Source organism: Meriones unguiculatus, chromosome 10, assembly GCF_030254825.1.
Source record: "Meriones unguiculatus strain TT.TT164.6M chromosome 10, Bangor_MerUng_6.1, whole genome shotgun sequence".
Classification (NCBI taxonomy): domain Eukaryota; kingdom Metazoa; phylum Chordata; class Mammalia; order Rodentia; family Muridae; genus Meriones; species Meriones unguiculatus.
The window spans coordinates 56457235-56478874 of NC_083358.1; the positions used below are offsets into that span (position 1 = coordinate 56457235).

The following is a 21640-nucleotide window of genomic DNA, read 5'->3' on the forward strand; positions in this document are numbered from 1 at the left end:
GATGCCTGATGTCATTCCAGGAACAACCTGCAAACCACTTGGGGGAGTGCTGGTTAGTCTTGAGATATAGACATGATATAGAAAAAGAGAAATAACTGTGTGTTTATCTGTAACTTAGAGTAGCCCTACTACACACCAATGGAAAGTTATTCACAATTCTCTCATTTATCCTTTCATGGAAAATCCAGATGTATTGTAGTGATATTTAGATGTGATAATGTAATACAGTTCTGGCGTGATTCTCACATAGCAAGTCCTTAGAGCTAAACAGAACTCCCATCTTTTAAGTTGACTTCTTTCAGATTCTACTGAGCTACCTCTCCACATTCCGGCTTCCAGATTTAAAACCAGGTACACACACCATATCCTGCTCCCTCTTCTCCCTTTGACAACTGTCCTTCTGATTACACGTAGACAGGTTCTCCATGTTCAGTTTCAGATGATTACTGTATGCCTACCTCGTGATGTGAGAGCTTCATTTGCCTCTACGTCCTTAACCTTAATCACGAAGGCAAAACCCTCTGTTCCTTACGGCAACAAATGCATTGCTTTTAATGAAAGTAAAGTAAACAAGCAAGTGCTTGTTTAGTTTTCATCCACAAACACACAGATCTACTCACATGCAGTTTTCACCTACTAAACCTTTAAAAAATTCCATACCATTTCACTACCAAATGTCAAAACTGTCAATAAAACCCCTTTTTCTGAAAAGTCTAAAACTTCATCACCTGAGTTATATAAACTATCTATGGCCAAGTTCTTACAAAACCTTTGCCCCAACCAAAGTGCATTACAGCCTTATTGACATGTGATACAGGCTCAAAATCCACTCAGGTGACAAGCTTAAGATCAAAAGTAAATACATCTCACTCAAAAACCAAGAATGAAGAACCTGGGATACAAGTGAATGGAGATAAATGTGGATGAAGTAATCCACATAGATACCTCCCTGTATTCTGTTTTATGTGGCATTCTACCTGTATCCGTCTTCAAATTATCTTTGAGTTTTCCTCAAGTCTTTGAAATAAGGTTGTTCTACCAGTCTTTTCTTTTCTCTTCCTTTCTTTCATTTTTCTTTTCCTTTTCTGTTTTTTTTTTCTGTTGGAATTATGATATTCAATTTCTTTATCTAGATCATGCTTACTCAATACATTTCCTTTCAAGCTGGCAACAGTTCTACCAAAATAGAATTGAAGTCAGTGAGCTTTGGTGCAGGGTGCAGCATGAATGCATATAAAGGATCTTGTTTCATTCTTCTACATGTCGACATCCAGTTTTCCCAGCACCATCTGTTGTGGAAGCTGTATTTCCTATATGTGGTTTTGTTGTCTTTGTGTGGCTCCTTGTAGATCTTCCAATTATGTCAGTTATTCCACAGACTTGATTAGATAGTAAACTGAAATACAGATGTTTCTAAGAAAACTGTGTGGAATATCACTGATAAAAATGGCTTAAACTCTTTATGTAAGATTTTTAATTATTTCTGGATGACAAAGATAGAGTGTATTAAAGATACAAGATATTTACACTAAGAATTTATAATAAAAGTAATTACTATAGTATAATGGTCCATGGTTAGTAGACATGGGGAAATGTTAGTTTAAAGGTCATTAATTTTATTTGAAATATTTTTTAATACAGTATTTCTTCTCAAGCAACAAGATGATATATTAGCATTTGCTAGTTCTGGATGATGAGAATGCAGGTGCTGGTTTCCTTGGTCTCAGTTGTTGCTTATGAGTAAAAAAAGACATACCAATTAGGTGTATGAAAAAATAATTCTTCAGGGAGCTGTTTTGATAAATGGATTTTAGATCAACAACTCTATAACATTCTCAGCTAAATATTAGGAAGTGTAACAGTCGGCTCTGGAGAAAGCCAAGGCTCCAAAAGCTGCCAGTTCCCAGACAGATGGGGAGATAGGTGCTCCCCAAGAATCTAGCATATGCTTCTCCATGGAGACCAGGAATCGCTTTCTGGATGACATTTTTGCATGGCCCTGGTTACAGAAGTCGACATTGGCTATTAATCTCCCAGGGTGCCATCATTTATTCTGTAAGATTCAGGGTGAGTACTCAAGTACTTTGAGATTTAAAACATCCTAATGCAATAGTTCTTGTTTGTTGCTAGTTGGGTTAATCATTCATATAATGACATGTGTGATGTTAATGAGTGTGTATCTGCATGTGGAAAGGTATGTGCAGTCTCATGTATCCATTGACATGCATATAGAGGTTTCAATTTTTAGCGTCATCTTCTTCCTTACTCGAGGTTCTCATTTTATTTATTTTTTAACTGGCCTGGAAGCCTCCTCACCTGGTATAAACTACACTGCCGCTTATGGCATGCTAGCTGAATGCCGAGGCTGTGGAGACTGCTGATCTTGACATCTGTCCTACAGCAGTGGTTTGCTGGGACTGCATGCATGTGCTCTTGGTCCAGCTCTTTGATGTGTTTCTGGAGACACAAACTTAGGTCTTCTGGCTTCTGAGAAAAACATATTATCATCTGAACCATCACCTGCTGTGACATTATTTTTTAAATTCTATTTCATAAAACTTCAATTTAAAAATATTATTGAAGGTGTTACTATATAGATATGATTTCTGTTTAAAAAGTTGATTTATTTCCATCACCATGCAAGCTGGCTGGTGATGGTGTTGTTTGTATGCTCTTCCTCATACTTTCCATAACTTCTTTTTAGAAAAAGAAAATGCTTCTATGCTATTTAACTGTTATTGGGTGGAGGAGAGCGGTCCTAGAGATTTCCAAACCAATAGAGGCTTTTACTATTGCCTTTGAAAGTAAGAATGCTACTGCTGAGGACAGCACACAGTTCAGACTCAGACTTGGAGGAACTGAGCTAAAACGGGCCTGGAAGCTTCTTCATTGAAGAACATCCTTCATGTATGCAAAGGTGTGTGTGCACAAAAGATCAAGGGCTATAAGCAATAGTCCTGCCTAGCTATAAAGACTAAAAAAAAAGTTGCCACTATTACAAAAATTTCCAAAGACAGAGTGTCGCTTAAATCATGAGAGCACTCACCAACTGTTTACTTGGACTTAAGTCTGGCTAGATGGGAAGAAATTCCAACTATGTGTGGCTGGAGAAGTCATAGATTTTAGGGATTTCTTACTACTCCTAATTTTCAGAACCAGTACAGCTTCTAACTGTTTCCTAAATACATATCCTTGTATTCATAGGTGAGTGCAGCTATTAGCTTTCATCAAAGATTCCTTTCAGCCAAAAAGATAGTGACACCAAGTCACGAGGCAGAGAATAAGGGCACGTGGAATGCCCAGCCCTAACCTATCCCTGCATCACAACATCAACAATCACGGTTCAAGAGATGTCCGCCAATGGGAGCAGTAAGATTATAAGCATCAGAGAACTAAGACACCTGCTGCTAGACAGTGTCTTACAGAAAAGGTAGAGAAGCTGAGCCCATGAAATTTCAACAATATGGCAGGCCTACATAAGGGCCACACCAGTTAACATACCAGAATGCATGGGAGAAATTCACGAAGTTTCACAGTCCCACCCCCATCCATAAATATAATAAATAGGGAAGAGGTCATGAATTCTAGAACTAGGGGAGAATATAGGAAGAGTGGGAAGAAATGATGGAAACAGTAAAACTACTCATGAAATTCTCAAAGAATTCTCTTTAAAGAGAGAATTGCCACTTGGAGATTCACTATGATCCTTAGCATTGTTTGTTCCTTTGATCCAAATCTGAAATTGAAAAGAGCATAGGTTTTCTTTTAAAAATGAATTAGCGTGTGTGTGTGTTTGTGTGTGTGGCTAAGGACTCTCCTCCTACCATGTAACTCGGGTATACAGCTCGTCAGCACATACCTGTGTCCAAGGATCCACCTCCTTGGCCCAGACAAGGCACTGTTTAGGGTGCATGGTAACAAAGAGGGAATTAACAGTGTGGACATGTTTGAAAATGGAGGTGGTGGACCTCAAGTTTAAAGGGAACTTGTCTTTCCTTTCCTGCTTTTCCAGTGATGTTCTAGGAACTGTTGTGGCCTTAAGAAATAAAGAGAAAAGGAGTTGGAGACATTCCTTAGAGAACCTTATCAAGTAATACCTGCATATCATATACAGATTCCTGTATATAAATCTGTTGTTTTATATGACATATATGCAGTTTGTGTTTTATCATAATCTAGTCTCTCACGGAATAAAATTCACCAACACATTTCCAGTTCACAGGAATTCTAGCAGGTGATAAATGGTGATCCAGCATAATCTTCTACAAAAATAGCACCATACTGTTTAATAAAGTAATCTCATTAACATCCTGGCTCCGTAAACAGTTCCAAATGTGAAGAGTCCAGGCAGATTCCCCAGAAAGAAAATGAGAATCCAGGTGAAATTATAGAGAAACTGGAAGGCATAATGTGACAAGTCTTACACAAATAATTTATGACTTTGCTTCTCTAGACAATGCATATTAGAGGCCCTTTAAGGTAGATGCATTTCTTGTAATTATTCTTGTTCAATTAGTCCATATTTACAGTTTTGTCTTTTCTTTAAATCAATAAATACTTACTTAAAAGCATTTAAAAATTTAAGTAGCTATTTTTTAATTTATGGTTCTGTTATCAGTTTCCAATTCTGTTACATTATGTACAGGGGGAATAATTTTCTGAAGTTAAAACTTTTAAAATTAGCTGGATGTTCTGGTGCACTTCTGTAGCTCCAGCATTTGGGGAGGCAGATGCAGGCTTACATCTGTGAGTTCGAGGACAGCCTGGTTTACAAAGCAAGTCCAGGACAACCAAGGCTACACAGAGAAACCCTGCCTCAAAATAATAATAATAATAAAATGTAACAATAATAATAAACAGTTCCAGGATATCCAGTGTCCCCTTCTGGCCTTTGGAGGCACCTGTACATGTAGTACTCCTACAGGCAAGCAGACATACATAAACACATACATGTATACATACATACACACATCACTCATACAGACATACATATATACATACACACACATACAGGCATACATATATACATACATACATACATGTTTACATACATACTTTTAAATAAAAATATATGATTAAAAATATCTTATTCAAGCCACTGTCACCTTCGAGTTTAAGGAAAATGCGTAACTACTGGGAGCCATACTGGCATAGGAATTTTATTACAAGTATTTTGGAGAACATGTAAATGTAACTTTGTGGGGCATCTGCCAATGGTAAAATGATAGAATTACAGGGTGTATATTCAGCTCCCCTTGAGTCTGCCAACAGTATCTAAGTGCCTGTAGCCTTTCACACCTCGCCAGCACTACTTGTACTCCCAAATCTGAACTCATGTTTGGTAGTTTTCATCTTCCACATTTTAACAACTCTGTAAATAGGATAACATTACATTTTTTGTTTAGATTATATTTCAGTGAAGACTTCTAATATGGAGCATTTTTCTCATATGCTTACTGGAATTTCATACCATCTTTTGTGAAATGCCTTTTCAAATTCATTGTACAATTTGAAAATTGTGTTGGCTGCCTGATTCGTAAGGATTTGTAGTCATTTTCACACACTGTTCTCCCTTTGCTGATTATGTGTGCTGTAATGTTTTCTTCTGCTTAGGGAATTCCCTTTTCCTTCTTCCAATGATGTATTTTAAGAAACAGGGTTTTCTAATTTTTTTAATCACAAAAAAACTTTATTTTTAAACCAACAGTGTGTATACTTCTTTTTAATTTTTTAAAAATTATTTTTTTTATCATTTATTACAATTTATTCAGTTTGTATCCTGGCTGTAGCCCCCTCCCTTGACTCCTCCCAGTTCCGCTCCCTCTCTATTTTCCCCTATGTCCCTCCCCTTGTCCACTGATAGGGGAGGTCCTTCTCCCTTCTATTTGACCCTAGCCTATCAGGTTTCATAAAGGCTGGTTGCATTTTCTTCCTCTGGCCTGGCAAGGCTGAAACCCCCAGGGGGAGTTGATCAGAGAGCCTGACACTGTGTTCATGCCAGAGAAAGTCCCTGCTCCCCTAACTAGGGAACCCACTTGGAGACCGAGTCTATGGGCTACATTTGAACTGGCGTTTTAGGTCCTCTCATTCATTGTCCTTGGTTGGGGTATCATTCTCTTTAGGGCTCCACGGGCTCAGTTTTATGGCTCCGGGGTTTCTAATTTCAATGTAGCTTCACTTGTCCATATTTAGTCTTAGTTACAATGTTGTGTCTTGGTAGATAAATGTTTACCTGTTCTAAGACCACAAAGACACACTTCGGGTCTCATTCAACATATTAGTTGTTTTACCTCTGTACTTAAAATATTAATGTAACTTTTATTTATTTTTATTTGGTACAAAGTAAGTTTTGGTTACAGTCATTTCTCTACATGGATTTTTTTTTCTGACACAACTAATGATAAAGATTATTCTTTACTGAAGTTCAGTGACATCATTTTCAAAATTTAGGAAATCATGAAAAATCTGTATTTGGATTGTCCATTGGCTCTGAGGGGATATCTTTTCTTTTTTATTGATTCTTCATTGTCTTATTTATCATAGATAGCTTATTACAAAGCATCATATTATCATTGTTTTGATGAAACAATGTTTTCATCAAACATTATCATTGTTTTGATGAAACACGGTGACCAAAGCAACTTGGACAGAAATGGATTTATTTCACTCAGAGTTCCACACACCTGTTCATAATGAAAAGCAGGCTTTCAGGACATATGCAAGGACTCAAGTCCTTTCTGAAAAGATGGTAACTCTACCTCTCTCAGGCCTTTGAATTGGTAGTAGCCTCCAGGGCCTGATGTCTCTGTGACTTGAAAGCATCCTCAATCTCTTAGGTACCACAGATCAGGAATTTCTGTTTACACAACAGATGATGTCACTTAAGCTGCTGTCATGCTATGATTTTATATTTTAATTCTTTTGAATCTGTATGTTGGAATCCAGTTTTTTTTTATTTTGTCAGTACTCACATTTTAACAGAATAAAACTATTAAAATAGTAATGATAAAGACAATAAAAATAAGTATACAATTATTTATATTTTATAAAATATATAAAGTTCTAGTGTCTTTATCAGTGTTTTTTTGCTGTGAAGAGACACCATGACCACAGCAACTACTATATACTAAAGCATTTTCACGGGGTTTATTTAGAGTTTCACAGATTTAGTCTATTTTCTAGGCAGACATGGTGCTGGAGAAGTAATTGAGAGTTCTACATCCTAATCTACAGGCAGCAGGAAAAGAATAACCATTGGGCCTACTTTAGGCTTTTGAAACCCCAAAGTCCATCCCCAGTGACACACTTTCTCCAACAAGCCACATCTACCCCAACAAGGTCACACTCCTAATCCCACTCAATTATTGCCACTCTCTAAGGGAAAAAAAGCATTAAAATATAAACGTATGAGGACCATTCTCATTCAATGTACTATATCTAGGGACTTGAAAAGTGACTAAGCAGTTAAGAAACTTGCTCTTGAAGATGAAAGGTAAGATCGCAACACTCATGTAACAAGACAAGTGTCCTGAAAATGCCAGGAACTACTGCTCCAGGGAATCTAATGCTGTTTTTTTTTGCTTTTGGGCATGCACAGGTACAGATACACATAGGCACATATACCCGTTGCACACATACACACACACACACACACACACACACACACACACACCAATAATAATGAATAAAATCAGTACTAAAAGGCATGAATTTGAAGAATTAACAGAAAACATTATGGGGGAAAATTCATCAAATTAGTTTTCATAAAAATGTCCTAGACATGGTCACCAAAGCAAAGGCATAGGACGGTCATTACACTCTACTCAGAATCCTTTCTGTACCACAGGAAATAGTCTTCAGAGTTAAAAACTAACCTAGAGTGGAAGTGCATGTATGACAAATGGTTAATCCATATATGTATATATGAATCTCTTAAGACAACAGCACAAAACAAGTAATGTGGTTAAAACTAGACATCTCCCCCTAAGGGGGGAGCAGCCTTGTCAGGCCACAGAAGAAGACAATGCAGCCACTCTTGATGAGACCTAATTGACGAGGATCAGAAGGAAGGAGAGGGGGACCTCCCCTATCAGTGGACTTGGGGAGGGGCATGCATGCAGGGGTGGGAAGGAAAGGAGGGTTTGGGATGGGAGGAGGGAGAGAACCACAGGGGGGATACAAAGTGAACAAAGTGTAGTTAATAAAGAATTAAAAAAAAAACAGTAAACAACAACAACTAGACATCACACTCAAACAGACATTCCTTCAGAGATGTGGATAGCAGGTATGTAAAAAAGCCAATTAACTGCTAGCGAGCTCCACAGCACAGGATTGAGTGTTGATGCAGTTAGGTTGATTTCATTCAATAAAATAAGAGGAAATCTTTGAAATTTCAGTAGGGCTAGAATGACGTGTTTTGGTAAGAAAAAAAATTAAAGAGAAAAGAAAAGAATGGTAAAATAAAAGAAACATTTTAAAAGTCACTTAGTGCCACCAATCAGTATGACAAGGCAAGCCAGCATATGACAATATGATGTCACCACATACATCTAACAGTGGCCAACACTAAATGACAAAAACAAACAGCAAGCACTAGAGATCATTTTGGCAAAAGTTTGGGGGTGCTGTATCTCTCAGGTTGACATTGCCATTGTCACAGTTCTAAAGGAAAATATAATCCAGAGTCTTACAAAAAGATAGACCTCACAAACCTAGTTTTCCGTGTCTATCCCAACTTTAAATCATACAAACAAGCTGAAAATAGTGAAAGTCTCAGAGAAACATTTGTAATAACATTGTTTTGGCAGAATGAGCCACCATTGCTAAAATATAGAAGCAATATGAATGTCACAGAGAAGGCTGTTGATTTCTCTCTCTCTCTCTCTCTCTCTCTCTCTCTCTCTGTCTTTCTCTGTGTGTGTGTGTGTGTATGTCTCTGTATCTCTGTTTCTCTCTCCCTCCCTCAGTATATCTTTTTCTTTTATTCTCTATAAGTTAAGTTACAAAGCAAAAGCAGTTTCTGTAATGTCAGAATACAAAGAGAATTTGTTAGCAAGAGGTCACCAGGGGAGAGTGAATTCAACAAGCTCCTCTTCATCTACACTAATGTCATCAAGCCAATGGTTTTTGGGAAGATCATGGTACTGTAGAGAACACAGTAATATAGTTAAGGCACTTCAACTTTCTTGTTATTTTAATGAACAATAGGCTGGCCTTGACAGTATATTGTAGAGAAAAATTGTTGCTTTAGATTCTGAAAAAGAGAATAATGCAATAAAATCACAATTAGTTAGAAAATTTATATTTTTTCAGATAAACACTACAAAGTCAAAAATACATTTTATCATTAAGAGTGCATTCACTTACGAATATGCTAGTGTTTCTAGCCAAGATAGTCCCCAATTAAGGCACCAATTACTACAGTTTTAAATTGTGGTGGCTTTTATTTTTTAACACTTTCTCTGAAAGCTGAGGGACTTATTTGAGCCTTTTATTTAATGCTATTGCTTTTTTATATTCCAAAGAAATTTAAAGTGCAATCAAGTTCCTTATTCAATTCAAGCTATTGTAGGGACCACAGAAGCTCAATTAAAACCTCAACTTTCTATTAATCAGTTGTCTGGTAATTACCCCACCTTGTCTATTGTGTTCTTCTCACTCCCATAACTTTCTCTCAATAGACTCAAGCACTTGGAAGTGGCCCTTCTGACAGAAAAAGCCCGGTGTGCTTTGCAGGAAGCAGTGTACTGAAGTGTGGCTGTTGTGAGAATAATGCTTTGAAAAAAATGACCTGGCTAATTAATGAGGGATTCTAGCAGAAGTCCTGTTCCTGGTGAAGTGCTTGTGACGTCCACATTAATACTAAATGAGCCCGTCAGAATTAATGTCCTCACAATAAACACCAAAGGAGTGGGGATGATGAGGTTATTACTGTAAAGTGTTATCCACAAAGACAGAGAGACTGAGCCTTCAGAGACAATCACAGCAATTTGTTTTTGAGGTTGGTCCTGGTGCAAGCCCTACTTATTAAATATAATGAAGACATGGAAATACGCAGAATATTTTATGCATAACTCAGTTCATTTGCAAATGTAGACGTGAGTGAAAATAGAAATGTCTAAATTCCATGAAAATGTCTATAATAGTCTAGCTCTGCTAGAAATATTTACCCTTATTTATTCATTATTAATTTATGTATCTACTTATATGTATATTTATTTATTTGATTCATGGTCTCGCCACACCAAAATTGAAATCAGGGACATCCCCTTGGCTCTGCCTCTCAGGTGCCGGGATTTAACCACCACATCTGGGCTTTGCTTGCTTATTATGTAGAAAATACTAGAGGAATTGAGTAATCCCATGAAAACACTTAGAGCAATGTCTCCTGAACTTCAAATTTATGACTGAATTTCAATTAAAAAAAGTAAAGTTTCAGTGACTACAGAACATGGTACTGATGCTTTTCTCACACTGTTTAAGAAATGGAAGAGCCTGTGGTGTTTCAAAGAACGTCATTGGAAGGGATGACAGACAGGTGCACAGGGAAGCACCTTTAAAGCCTGTTCCTCCCTTCTGTTCCCTCTTGAAGCAGAGCCCCTCCACTGCTGACACACTGACTCAGGAGTCTCAGTCAAGGACATATTTTTTTTCTATTCTAAAAGATTCATTCTTTAAAAATTATGAATGCACATGCGCGTCTCTGTCTGTGTTGTGCTCATATGAGGACAGGGCCCAGGAAGGCCAGAAGGAAGTGTCAGGTCCCTAGAAGCTTGACTTACAGGCACTTGTGAGTCACACCATATGAGTTCAAAGAACTAATTTCAACCTCAGAGCCATGTCTGCAGCCTGAAGGACTTTTTAAGGAAAAAAAATATTTCTTCAAACACTAATTTTGAATATATACTTGATAATCATGTTATTAATCAAAGGTTCTAAATGAAATTATGTCATATTTATGTCAAAGCCTTATACAATAAATATATAAACCTTATGCTTATATATTTAATAATATAAAGCAAATTAGATGCTTTCAAGCATTTTTAAGTTTCTAGGAGTCCTTGACTTTTTATTTCAGCACTAAGCATTGTCTGTGTCCCTACTTGTGTTATAATGCATCACGTAGCTACTTTTACAAGAAGAGACTACTGGGATCACCATGTGGCCTCCAGTACTTTAAACTTCACTTATTCCACTCCTATAAGACAAATCTCAAACACCTAATGAAGCTTTCATATTTTATCAAAACCCAATCTAAAAGATACATTTAATAAAATCAAATTCTGGCACTTCCATCCTTACATGCATGCTTTCTAAACTAGGCACCACACAGGCCTCTGAGTCTTGCTGGCCTTCAGATTCACAAGGCAGTAATTTGACCTCCAAAATTAATGATGACAGTGATGTAAATTTTCTAGATATTCCTCGCCTGGTGTAGTAAATCAATCCAGATAAGGTCCACCCTGCAGAATCTCGGAAATCCAGTCCTGTGCACAGACATCTGTATGACATTACTCACACTCTAATTATCAAAGTGAGTGTGCAAATCCCAAGAATGATCAGTGGGACCAGAGCCCACACTGGGCAGCAGGAGAGACCTGTTCAGTGGAGGAACTGAGAAGAAGCCTCTCTCTCTGTCACACAATATTAGCTTTCTCCCATGTTCCTTTTTAATTCCCTCTATTTTATTTTATTTTTGTTTTCATTTTATTTTTTATTACTTACACTTTATTCACTTTGTATCTCCCCATAGCCTCTCCCTCCTCCCCTCCTGATTCCACCCTCTCTCCCACTTCTTCATGAATGCCCCTCCCCAAGTCCACTGATAAGGGAGGTCCTCCTCTCCTTCCTTCTGATCTTAGTCTATCAGATCACATCAGGAGTGGCTGCATTGTCATCTTCTGTGGCCTGATAAGGCTGCTACCCCTTCAGAGGGAGGTAATCAAAGAGCAGGCCAATCAGATTATGTCAGAGGCAGTCCCTCTTCCCATTACTATGCAACCCACTTGGACACTAAACTGCCATGGGCTACATCTGTGCAGGGGTTCTAGGTTATTTCCATGTATGAGTATGAGTATTGGATGGAGTATGAGTCTCTGGGAAGACCCCTGTGTTCAAATTTTCTGGTTCTGTTGCTCTCCTTGTGGGGATCCTGTCCTCTCCAGATCTTACTATTTCCGACTTCTTACATAAGATTCCATGCACACTGCCTAACAGTTGGCCATAAGTCTCAGCGTCTGTTTTGATAGTCTACAGGGCAGAGCCTTTCAGAGGCCCTCCATGGCAGGTTTCTAGCTTGTTTACTGTTTTCTTCTTCTTCTGATGCCCTTCCTCTTTGCCTTTCAGGATGGAGAGTGAGCATTTTAGTCAGGGTCCTCTCTCTTGATTAGTTTCTTTAGATGTACAGATTTTACACCATTTATCCTATATTACATGTCTATATGAGTGAGTATATACCAAGTGTGTCTTTCTGCTTCTGGGACAGCTTACTCGGGATGATACTTTCCAGGTCCCACCATTTACCTGCAAATTGTGGAGAGAAAAAACTTAGGGAAGAAAACAGGAACTACAGAGGGAAGCATAACCAATTCCCTCTATTTGTAATGGACCTATTAATGGTTCCTCTAATGGCATTCATGTCTTAAACCCAAGAATATAAATCCTTGTGATGATTTTGCTCTACTAAACAAAATAGAATTTGTTGGGCTGATTGAGAACACTGAAGTGGAGAGTTTTTCCTATACAATTTGTTTGTGCTTAATATAATAACAAGAACCCTTATGGGAGTAAGAGAGAACAGTCAGTTAATGGCAGATGACATGATAGAGAGAAGAGATCAGAGTGATGAAGAATGTGGCCATGAGCCCAGGAATGCAAACAGCCCCTAGACACTGAAAACAGCAAATAGATGGACTGTCCCTTGGGAGCCTGTCGAAGTAAATAACCCTGCTGACACTCAGGCTTACAGCCAACAACTCTACCTTTGGTTTTGACTTCTTGAAATACAAAATAAATGTTTGTTATTTTTAGCCACTAAGCCTATAGTGGGAATCTTTTACAACAGCAATAGAAAACAAATGCACTAGTTATCAAATGTCGATACTCCAACACTATGGACACAAAGGGTTCAGAGATAAAGATAATCCATCAACTAACTGCTAAAGGCCATGGTTTAGCATTTTCGCTTCAGCTATAACATCCCAAAGAATTGTATACAAATCTTTCACTTGCTTGGTTAGAAGTACTTTATGTTATTGGTGGCTATTGTAAAGGGTGCTGTTTCCCTAATTATTTTCTCAGCCCTTTTGTCTTGGGTATACAGGAGGACTTCTGATTTTTTTGAGTTAATTTTGTATCCAGCCACTTTGCTGAAGGTGTTTATCAAGCTGAAGGAGTTCTCTGGTTGAATTTTGGGGGTCGCTCATATATACTATCATATCATCTGTGAATAGTGAAACTTTGACCTCTTCTTTTCCAATTTGTATTCCCTTGATCTCCTTTAGTTGTCTGATTGCTCTAGCTAGAACTTCAAATACTATGTTGAAGAGATATGGAGAGAGTGGGCAGCCTTGTCTTGTCCATGTTTGTAGCAGCTTTATTTGTAATAGGCAGAACTTGGAATCAATCCAAATGTCCCTCAATTGAGGAATGGATACAGAAATTGTGGTATTTTTACACAATGGAATACTACTCAGCAATTAAAAACCAAGAAATACTGAAATTTGCAGGCAAATGGTGGGACCTAGAAACGATCATCCTGAGTGAGGTATCCCAAAAGCAGAAAGACACACATGGCATATACTCACTTTTATAGTCCTATAAGATAGGATGAATATACTGAAATCTATCCACCTAAAGAAGATAAACAAGAAAGATGACCCAGGGTACAATGATCAATCCTCACTTAGAAAGACAAATGGGATGGACATTGGATATAGGAATAAACAAGTAACAGGACAGGAGCCTATCACAGAGGGTCTCTGAAAAACTCTACCTAGCAGTGTATCAAAACAGATATTAAGACTCATAGCCAAACCTCCAGGAGAATGCAGGGAACCAAAAAAATGGGGGGGGAGTTAAAATGACCTGGAGAGGATAGGAGTTCCACAAGGATCAAATATATCTGGGCACAGGGGTCTTTTATGAGACTCTTTCTGTAAACAAGGACCATGTATGGATGCAACTTAGAGGCCTTGTTCAGATGTAACCCTTGGTAGCTCAGTATCCAAGAGGGTACCTTGATAAGGGGAACAGGGACTGTTTCTGCAATGAACTCGATGGTAGGCTCTTTGACCTCCCCCCCACCCCCCCGGAGAAGCAGCCTTGCTAGGCCGCAGAGGAGGACTTTGCAGCCAGTCCTGAAGACACCTGAGAAACCACTATCAGATGGAAGGGGAGGAGGTTCTTCCTTATCAGTGGACTTGGAAAGGAACAGGGAGAAGATGAGGGTGGGAGGGTGGGATTGGAAGAGAAAGGGGGAGTGGGATACAGCAGGAATACAAAGTTAACAAACTGTAACTAATATTAAAAAATAAAAATTAAAAAAAAAGAATTTTATACAAAATTTTTTTGAAAGTAAAATCAAGAAAAATCCTCAGTCAGTATATCAAACAGCATATTAAAAAAATGACTGAGTTGATATAAGTTGAAAAAATATATATATATACAATTTATGCAGATGTTGGCCTCATTCTTTTGTTCTTTGAGAGATGGTAGGTTTTGTCAACTGTGCACAGATTCATTCTGAGAACAGCGCTTTTAGTAGATTCTACCCTGTAATGGTATTGTTCCTGTTCTTTCCTAACACTACAGTTAAAGTGTGCCAGCCTATCTGTTTTCACTCAGGATTGCATTTGGAGAGCTAGTTTTATAAGTGACTGTAGTTACTTTAATCATTATTGTGAAAAAAAAAATACTTGACAGAAACAACACCTGAAAGGTAAGGTTCTTTTTGGCTGATGGTGTCCATGCACTTTCAGTTCATTTCAGCAGGGAAGACAGGGTTGAACTTCCCCATGAGGGACTGCGGTGCTTTGAATAAGAATGACGTCCCCATAGACACAGTGATTGTGTAGGTGGGAACAACACTGTTTAAGGGAATCACAAGGAAGAGGAGGTATGGCTTTATTAGGAGTTAGCATGTCACTAGAGGTGGGCTTTGAGGTTTTAAAACCCATGCCAGACAGTCTCATTCTCTCTCTCTCTCTCTCTCTCTCTCTCTCTCTCTCTCTCTCTCTCTCTCTCTCTCTCTCTCCCCCTCCCTCCCTATGAACTATGAATCAGGATGTAGATCCTAGCTATAGCTTTAGCAGCTGCCTTGTCTTGTTGATATAGGATTAAAACTCTGAAACTGTAGGTAAACCCTAAGTAAAACGCTTTCTTTGATAAGAGTTGCCTTGGTCATGGTATCTCTTCATAGCCATGGAACAGTGACTTAGAAAGGGGCTAAGGCTTTTCTGATCTGCCCTATGGGGAAGCAGAAAGCCTAGGGCAAAATCAGAAGCTGCAAGGGCCTCCCCTACCGAACTGCTTACACTAGTCAGGCCAACCCTTCTAAAACCTCCAAATTGCAGCCCCAGCTGGGAGCTGAGCACTCAAACCATGAGCCTGAGGGGAGATCGCAGATTCAAACTGTAACAGCATCCCTTTCTTTCTTGGTAAAATTGAAGCTTCCCAGAAAAAAATATGGTATTATTCCCTCTATAAGGACTTAGCAGGCTGGTAAGTTGGTTGTTGTATTATAGAGAACATTTATCAGCGCAGAGGTCTATGACTACACACAAGGATACTATTTTCTTGTCAAGGAAGAAGCTGCTACCAAGTCAGGATTAGATCATTTACAAACCTGCAACACATGCCAGTGAAGACACACAGCGGATAGATGACAGATGCAATGACTGGCTGATTAGTGAATTATGCCAAACGTGTATGTATATGTATGTGTGAAAGAGAAGAGCAGAGGGAGGGAGAGAGGGAGAAGTAGGGAGAGAGAGAAGACATATTTAAGAAAAAGAGGGAGGGAAAAGTAAAAGAAACAGAAAGAGAAAGGGAGAAACAGAGGCATGACTCATGGCACAGCATGGGCTTCGAATATGTCTCTTTTTGTCCTACCACTTCTTTCCGTCTGATTCATATGACACTACGATTCTTGTGACTTGCCTTTCTTGGATGAAGTCAATGAGTAATAAGTACTCTTATGACAAACAGCTGTGTACCTAAGAAACCATGTTTCTATGACATGATGTGGGCAGAATGTTCTAATGAATGTTTGGTCTTCAGCTGGTTAGATCTTTTCTTACTTGAAACAGTAGTCCATGAAAGACAGCCTAATGGCATCAGTTTTTCTATGCTGTGAATGATAGAGTGAGCTTAACTTGGTCTGTTGATGCTCGATTTGAAACATTGACACTCTTTTAGACCATAGGGTATCTCTTTGTTCTGCAAAAGTCCAATTCATAGGGATGTACAAATTCTTATAGTACGCTCATGTACTGGGAAATCCTATAATCTCTTTTTTGTACTCTTTCGTGGTAGCAGTTTGGTATAGGTTATTTTGTACATATGTGGTAATAAACAAACAAACAAACAAACAAACAAACACTTTTTGTTGTTGTTGAGTTCCAAGCAACTGTGGCTCTAAATAGAGAAAAAAAAAAGCATTTAAGACCAACTCACATAGTTCATCAAGAAAAAAAAATTAATTTCTAGCTTCTTTGAAAGACTTCAAGAGGAATCAATAATTGTATTGTAAAATATTTTCAGTTCATTTCATAATTCTACGTATCTCTATACTTCTACTTTTTAACCTAGTCCACATTTACTTTGAATGTTCCTGACCTTTTTTTTCTTATTGTTTGTTTCTCAGTTGTCATTTCCAAGGGACACTCATAGATCTTTCACCTCTACTGATTCCAATTTTTATTGACCTTGGTTGTCATAACCATCCTCAAGAGAAACACACCTAGAGAAACCCTAAAGATGCTGATGTTAGCAGGATATGAGTTTCAGGTGGAATTGGAAGATACTGTGGTCATTTCTACATTAATACTATGGATAGTGTAAAATACAATGTCATTGAATTTTCTTAATTCTATTAAAAATGTGATTGCTGTAAAAGTATCAAGAGACTTAAGAATATGAAGCTTCCTGGATAGTCTAATGGGAAATGACAGTTAAAGAAACAGGTGGAGGAAAGGAAATAAAATGAAAATCTCGGGGGAAGAAAGAGAAATGATGAGTAGCTGTTTAATGAGATAAAGGTAGAATGATGCATGATAGAAATGCTCGACAGATCTTCAACAAGGAGTTGTCCTTGGGGTAATACTATTATATCATATACTGGAAATTTACTAAGAAGGTAAATATCATCTTTTGCATATGAGTTCTCTTATTTAACAATAAAAAAAATACTGAGATCATGGAGTAGACCTGACATTTACAGATACCATTTAAAATCAGTGAAAATTAAAATAGAAGACTTTTTAAAAAGAAGATATCAACATGAAGAAAAGAAAAAAGTTAGTTCTTTGTTTACAATTATTTTTACTTTTAGAGGAAGCACACCCTGAACCACTGCAGAGAAGATGATATTGTTTGTTTGTTTGTTTGTTTGTTTGTTTCAGTGGTTATTCACTCTGAGATCAGAGTACATAGTAGACAGCAGATTAATCAAAGGACCACACTCTGAGTGTCTCACAATTGTTACATTCTCTGAGTTCCTTTCCCAGTTACCTTTTATTATGTGTTATACGTCATGCTTTGCTAAATGTCAGCATTACTGTGACCAATACTGACATCCTGATATTCTAAGTGAGACTGAGAGGCACCTGTTTCAGAAAACAGTTTAAGAAAATATATAAAATATGCTCAAGATAGCATTCTGCCAGATTATTAGATAATGCCATGTTGGGAAGTAATCTACATAATTAAACAATTCCAGCAATATATCACAAACATAGTTATAGATACATGCTTATGCTACCACGACTGTTAATTTTTTTCTCAATACAAATTATGTTTAAATTAGTATTCATTGTTCTTTTAAGTGAATTTCAAATTAATCATTTTGGGGGATTATGAAAAAGACTTTCTCTGTGTAGGAGAACCCTGCACATCTTGGATGAGATTTGTAGACCAAGCTGGCCTTGAACTTATAGAGATCTGCCTGCCTCTGCCTCCTGAGTTTTGGAATTAAAGGCATGCATACACCACCAAGCCTGGCCTTGAATCTTATTTTTTTAAGTAAGCAGAACTAATCAAAATTGAATGTGAAATTCTCCAAATTAAAAGTCAAAGTAAAAGTGTTTTCTATTCATTTACATTTTAATGGGTAATTATAAAACAAGTGAAAATTTTAAAGCACTAAATAGACCAAGAATGTGTGTGTGTCTTCTTAACAAAAAACGAAAGTCAGAGTAAGGAGTACTTCAGTGACTGATTGCATGGAGCCTACTATTGTCAGGGATGAGAAAATGAAATCGAATGGGATGAAGACACAACAACAAATTTTGCACGAATGAAAAACTAAAATCTAATCAGAAATGATTACACATGTTTCCTGTTGGCAGGATTCTACAATAAGCACCTGCAGTCTCTATTCTTACTAGCTGTGGAGACTTTGGGCTTTTAGCCTTGGAAACTATGGGAAACGCAGGTACTCCAACCCTGAGGAAAGCCTTCAAGGGACACATGCTCTCACTCACAAGCTAGTGCTGTGCACCAGGGCAGGACAAGTTCGAGGAAGCCCACAGCCAGGTTGCTTCGCTGACATATCCTTTGTCAGTGTACATCAGCCAAAGACAGCATCTCAGAGCATTGGATCCAAACCATTCATCCATTGCTGACGTTCATTTGTACCTATATATAATGACATTAAGCTTACCCATGTCTGCCTGTTCATACGTTGCTTATGATAAATTTTGTAATCAAAAACATAATAGTATAATTTTTATTTGAGGAGTATAGATTGAAACAATTATTAGGTCATAAAGGGCAGTGTATGTGTTCTATATATGTGTTACAAACATCAAATATGTAGTTACTGTACATAGTAACATATATAATCATTTATATATGTTAAATGAAACAAATAGCCATAAACAAATCTCATATATTTTCAGAAACAGTGGTTAAATCTTCCAGCATCTAGTAATAGCAATAGTGATAGTAAGATGCCATAATTTCCAATGACATTTTTTCTTTTTGAGAGAAAATGATGTCCTCATGCTTCTAGAGTATATTTTTGGAGGAAAATTGCAGACATCAGTTTTGTGTCCAGGCTTGCAAACAACATGATGTGAGGTGCACTTAGACTCTTCCCACCTTGGTTTCTTCTAATAGAATAACATTGTAATAGTCTCTTTCTTAAAATCACACAGGCAAGGTCTTGAGAGGGAAAATGACAATGTTGGAGATGGAGTGGTGTCACAAGGAGACTAGAATTTTCAATTTAATGTTAATGTCTTGAAAAGAAAATTGTCACTGTAAGGAGATGCATGATAATGCATTGCCTTATTTCTTCATCTATTTTTCACAAAAAAAAGTCAGATGTATTTACTTAGTTATATGTCCCATTTTAGAAAATAAAAGAAATGAAACTTGGACAGAAAACATGAATCCAATGGGAATTGTAAAAAGGGTTAGGATGGTGCATATGAAACATGGGTTTGACATATTTAAAAAAGAACTGTACATTTGAAAATTTTACAAGAATATCTAAAATTCTTAATAGGAATTCCAAAACGTTCAACAACTTCTCAGCATCAATTGTAAAAGAAAAAGTGAATTTTATGACAGGGTTTTAATGTCTGAAATTGAGATCCCAAGTTAACTCTTGTTAGTGAAATATTTAAATGGAATCATAGCAGAAATAATTACTGTAAATACATTTCTTGTTGTCTTTATTCTTTACCTTCTTTACCTTACAGATGAGTTGATAAAATGTATTTATTTATATTCTCTCTTTCCAAATCTAAAACCAAAATTTTAGTATAATTTCGAGGAGATAATTTAAATAATTTTTCATGTGTTTTTCCCTGAAGATGATACACTATACTAGTTATACTTTCATTGGTAACAAAGACGTATTTTAAATGTAGACTAGCACGTGCTTCTAGAATCCAGGTCTATGGCTGAGGAAAGGACAGCTAGCTTAAACTCCCTATGCCATTCACCTTCAACATTTAGTGTATGAAATTTCCAAGGAAAGGAAAAAAAATGATACTGTAAGATTCTTCAAATAAGTCTGTAGGACAGATAAAGAAATCAAGTTACCTTTTTTTTTTTTTTTCCTTCATGGTCATAGCATGTTATTTGGCTGCTCAAGAAATGCCTACATCTGAGGATCGGCATTTAAGCATGGCCACTGGACAGGGTGAAAGCTTTGGGGCTCTCAGATGGACGTCATTACTGCAGACACCAGAAGTATCAGTCTCCCACGTAAACAGAACTGGACAAACCACAGTGGGCGTGGTCCAGTGAAGCATTTGCCAAGTATCTGTCCAGGTCTATTACAGCTACTGAGCAAACAGGTTGGTTGGCATGAATAGTTAGTTATGTCCTTAAAGTACACGTCATTAAGAGGCCCGCATGTCTTCTGATTTACTAGTAACTTCTCCAATTCATCTAACGTCTCCAGATCATCTATTACCTTTCCAAACGGTGTGTGCTTCAGGTCCAGATGTGGCTGCTTGCCATCGGTGATGAAGAACTAAGATCCACTGGTATTTGGGCCATTATTAGCCACAGAGACAACACCTCCAACGTTGTGCTTCAGATAGTCACTGTATTCATCTTCAAACCTCTTGCCCCAGATACTGCTTACCTCCTCTTCCAGTATTGTTGGGGCTCCCGTTTGAGCCAGAAGCCATTGATATTTCTATGAAATACACAGCCGTTGTAGTAATGACTGGCAAAAAGAGCCAAAATTCTCAAATGTTTTGGGCGTTTTCTTACAGAAGACTTCTATTTTGATATCTCCCAAATCTGTATGCAATGTCACAGACATTCTCCTTCTTGATGGTTCCAGAAAGCACTATTTAACTTCTCAATTAAAGAGAAAACTTGAAAATGAGTTTCTAAACCCTTTCTGCTCAGCACCACCGCTGCGGAGACAGAAAAGCCTCATTTGCAGGCACTGGCAAGCCTGTGGGTCTTAAAGAGTGCAGCGCAGGGGCCCTTCTGGGACGCGCCCTCAATCAGTTTCCCCTTAGCACACAGGACAGGATGTGCGCCTCACCCCTCGGCCCCAAATTTGATAATCTCACTCAGAAGCAGAACTGACTACCCGCCATTAACCTCATACGCGCCTGAGGTCCAAGTTACACTTCTTTGGCTCCTTTCTCAGAGCTCTTTCTGTGCGGAGCACTGTAATGTTATTGTGAAGGTAAATCATCACTGTTAACTTGAATGGACTTAAAATCACCTAAGAGACTCAACCCGAGATAGATATGTGCGGTTGTTTCCAAAGAAGTAACTGAAGAGGGAATATTCACCCTGGGGACCACCAGTTCCATCCCAGGAAGCAGGCTAGCAGACTGAATAAAAATGAGAAAGTGAGGAAGCCATGCTGGCAACAGCACTCATCTTCCTCTTCTTTGGAAGCAAGGATGCAATAGGACTGGTCCACTGCTCACTCTGTGAA

The 21640-nt window shown here is 37.9% G+C and overlaps 1 pseudogene; it reads right to left on the bottom strand.

The window, feature by feature from the left end:
* Window positions 1-20389: 20389 nt before the first annotated feature.
* Window positions 20390-21004, bottom strand: LOC110541370 (peptidyl-prolyl cis-trans isomerase-like 3; annotated as a pseudogene).
* Between the last annotated feature and the right edge of the window lie 636 nt (window positions 21005-21640).